Genomic DNA, 4,419 nt, shown 5'->3' on the forward strand with positions numbered 1-4,419 from the left:
CCGTGGTCACTAACATTTCTCACCATGGTAGACCATGGTCACCATGGTATACCACAGCAGACCATGGTCATTATAGACCATGGTCACCAGAAACCATGGTAGACCATGGTCAACAACATTTCTCCCCATGGTATACCATGGTAGACCATGGTATACCACAGCAGACCATGGTCATTCTAGACAATGGTCACCAGAAACCAGGGTAGACCATGGTCATCTTAAACAAAACTATGGTAGACCATGGTGTTGTTCTCATACAAAGTAATGGTTGACCATGGTCATCACAGACAAATCTATGGTAGACCATGGTCATGACAGACCAATTTTACATTTCAAACTGTGATAAATAAAAAAATTAAAATTGAATTCCTGACTGTTTCATGACATTGTGTTTCATTTATGAATAACAAAATAGCGGGAGCATTCAATGAAGTGTTACACAGGCATTATACTAATAGCATTACAAAGGACGTGTGTAAAACATCCCAGATGAAAAATGATTTTCCTGAGTTAGTTTGCCTTTAATGAATATTCATGACAGATACCTTACAGATCCTTGTTTTTACGTCTGTGTGCATTAAACAACTAAAATTGAACACTTCACTCGGTGAGAGACAAGTTAAAATGAAGTGTGTTTTAATGAAAAATACACGAACACAATGTCATAAAAAACAATTATCAACGGGAACAGTTCACGTAATTTAACTTTCTCATTGTTGCTACAGAAACACACAAACAAATAAGGAACAAAGGACGTCTTATACACTTGAAAATCAAAACAAAATTAACCCTCCGTACATTTGAAAATAAAATAATTTTGCCCGTCCCCTTTGCTAAAGTTGTCCATTAAACTGTGTAAACCCCGTCTCTCATGGTCTTACTAGCTTTTGTGCCTGGTTGCCTTTAGTTTTTGATTTTTCAAAAAATACAGCAACAACAAAAACAATGCACGACAGAAGGCGAAACAATATTCTGTGCCTAACACGATCCGTTTTAGAAACATAGACAGTTCTGCGTAAAACTTACCTTCTGTCAATAACAGCGTAACCAATTAGTGCTGGAAGATTTTTAATTCTCTTTCTTTTTCATATTTACTCCATAAAATAAAATTTGAAATTACAATGTCAAAATCGTCTCATTTCATTGAATTTCTCCCGTGAGTGATCACGATCGGCAACGTGCTCTCAAACTTGTTATAAGTATGCGCCTCTTCGCAATGTTAATGGTGAAGCTCCGATTTTAGAACACATTTCACTGTCACTTCCTGTTCAGCACGTGCAATATGACCCGGAAGAGATTACATCAAAGTAGATTAATGAAATATAAATTATTGCCGGGGATATGTGCAAAACTATTCTTCCACGTTATGATCGACGAAGGAACGTGTACACTGAATATCTTTTTAGCGATTCCGCCGTTGACAATATTATTGTTTATGAATTCTAATTTTGATGTTGATGCCTTGATATTGTAATTCTTGCCTTTATTTGTTAATAAGATGAGAAATTATCCACTGTTGACTACGTAGTTTTGTTATGAAGTACCTCGATCGCGTGATTGCAAACACGCCACGCCCTTCGTGCTTACGTAATCTTATTGCGACTTCAAGAACGGATAGCACTAATCATACAGCCTTTACATACATAGTTACGATACATCCCTGGTCGTACTAATTAATTTTTCTTTCTAAAAATATGTTTCAACTTCCAACTTCGCGCCATTCCGGGACAAGCCGAATGGAGATAGTACGACACGGAGACACGCGACCGCTTCCCGCGCACGACCGATGCCATAGCTGCTACTTGTCACGTAGACATTTGTGAGCCGCGCAAAACCAGTGATAGGCGCGAAACACAACTTTGTCAACACTGGCAATAGACTACAACGATCCAAGCGAAGAATATCCCTAATATATTAGCAATGACGGATTTCGAGGATAATCCAGCGATGGATATGTCAAGAACTCATGATAAAGGAATAGACTAGATTTAGTGCCGATGGATACATCTCAAGTTGAATTCCAGTGGACATAAGCATGAGCGGTAAGTAAATAACAGCAATATTGAAATTGTTTTGAGTGCAGATATATTGAAATTGTTTTGATGTTCGGGAATACGCACATACGAACGTATGTGACGTGGTAAGCAACAGTTTTTGAGGAGAATGACGGAAAGACGATATAAGATATAGCAGTGTTCATTTTATATACAATGTACATCCCTCAAACGGAAAGTCAGTGTTAATTTGGGTTTTGTGCAATATGTTCTACATATCTATGTTAACACACGACCAATATCTAACGGTACTTTTGAAAAAAACCAAACCGTTATGACTTTTTGTAGTTAAGTTATCAGTGATCGAATGGTGTCAAAGTTCACGGGGCTTGTAGAGGTCAGCCTGAAAGATTCAGTTTGTTTGCTTAGATTACACAGACAGCAAAATAAATTCAAAGGGTCGTAAAAAGGGAGATAATTGCTACAGGCACGTTTATGGATATTTCATTTTCTTTTCTATCGTATTTGTATTCAGTTTTGGAATAACTACTGACTGTAAACCAAAAAATGACTGTGCCAAAACGTTTAGCTATTCACTTAACGTGGAAATAGGTTCACTTACAGTAAGATACGTTTTTCTATGTTATGATATGTTGATTATTATAAATAATGGGAAATGTAAACATTTCAGAATATTATATTTGGTCATGAATGTAGACTAGTGATTTAGAAGCCAATTTTGTGTTTTAATTTCTAATACATGTTGTGTTACTTGGCATAGACTCTTCATATTACAAAAATAATTTAAAGTCATCTGCCATCAGTGTAAAGAAATTATTTTGAATAATATAATTAGAGTCTGGTGAAAAATATTTGCAATATGTTAAAAATGCATAACATTTTGAGCAACTGTAAGTATATATTTAAAAAACAACAACACTTTTTTGATATTTGCTTAAGACTGTTTGAAATAGAATGATTGTGATTAAATGTTGGTGTGTTTTTCAGATTTCCACTGGACGATTCTGAAGAAATGGTCCTAATGTTGAAACACTGAAGATAAAGTTCTACAAGATGAGTTTATTGCTGAGCCGGAGCGTTTGCTCTTCACACTGAAGACTTGGGTTCGATTCCTCACATGGGTACAATGTGTGTAGCCCCTTTCTGGTGTCCCTCGCCGTGATATTGCTGGAACATTGCTAAAAGTGGTGTAAAACTAAACTCACTCACTCAATATCCCTGAACCAACGTGGACATTTTCAGGGATGTCACCACTGCTCTTTCCAAGGTTCTTCAGACTTGTGTATATCCTGTTTCTTCTGAGAGAAATTGTGATGCCCCTTGTACAACTTCCAGGTAGATGATTTTGGGCCCTGTTGTAATTTCTCTGTTGGTTGTGACTCTCATTTATTATGTCTACTTCTAAACCATATGGACTAAAGTGATTACTCTTTCTGAAATTGTATATTACTGCATGAATTGGTGTTCTGAATTGGTTAATTTTCCTGGATATAGACTGACATCCAAGCTGCCCTAAAGATGTTTTTAGAATAAAATTATAGATAAGAATATCCTCTGAAAAATGATGAACATGTCCACATGCCATTTGTCCCTAGCAGCATTACTGGATATGTAATTCTAGTTTGATTTAGACTTGTACTTGTTGCACAGCATATCCCTCAATCCCTGTGAGTTTCCCAACAACTGTCCTCAAGTTGTCTTTCATTTAAATCTGTCAGTGTCAGCAATAAAATGTGTCTTCATAATTTGAACAGTTTGTTTTCAGTGCATGAGTTTGTTTAATGTTAATTCTTCAATACCCAATATTCTAATTGATCTCTATGCCATGGTGTATGTGACTACAATGTATATATTGTGGTATGGCGCGGTTGGTTTCTTACCATAGTCTAAATAATGGTATTCTAATGGTAAACTGTTGTGCCATCTACCGAACAGGGTATACTGACCATGGTCTCAGTTTTTTTCAGTAGTAATCCATGGTACACCATGGTCTCTTTTTACCATGGTAATCCATGGTAGACCATGGTATACCATGGTCTCTTTTTACCATGGTTGACCATGGTACACCATGGTCTCTTTTTACCATGGTAGACCATGGTCTTATCTTACCATGGTAAACTGTGGTGCCATTTACCGCACGTGGTTAAACCATGATAGACCATGGTCTTTTTTTACCATGGTAGACCATGGTATACCATGGTAGACCATGGTATACCATGAGTTCTCTTTGACCATGGTACACCATGGTCTTTTTTCACCATGGTAGACCATGGTCTCTTTTGACCATGGTAAACTGTGGTGCCATTTACCGGATGTGGTAAGCCATGATACACCATGGTCAACCATGGTCTGTGAACCATGGTCTACCATGGTCTACCATGGTATACCATGGTATACCATGGTC

General features: G+C 37.1%; 1 long non-coding RNA gene across 1 annotated transcript; it reads left to right on the plus strand.

The window, feature by feature from the left end:
- Positions 1-1,831: 1,831 nt before the first annotated feature.
- Positions 1,832-3,758, plus strand: LOC124280774. Its single transcript, XR_006899766.1, has 2 exons — positions 1,832-2,042; positions 3,003-3,758. It is a non-coding gene; the product is annotated as an uncharacterized LOC124280774 (long non-coding RNA).
- The last annotated feature ends 661 nt before the right edge of the window (positions 3,759-4,419 follow it).

The sequence above is a fragment of the Haliotis rubra genome, unplaced genomic scaffold, assembly GCF_003918875.1.
Source record: "Haliotis rubra isolate DU_JTF1 unplaced genomic scaffold, ASM391887v1 Scf273, whole genome shotgun sequence".
NCBI lineage: Eukaryota > Metazoa > Mollusca > Gastropoda > Lepetellida > Haliotidae > Haliotis > Haliotis rubra.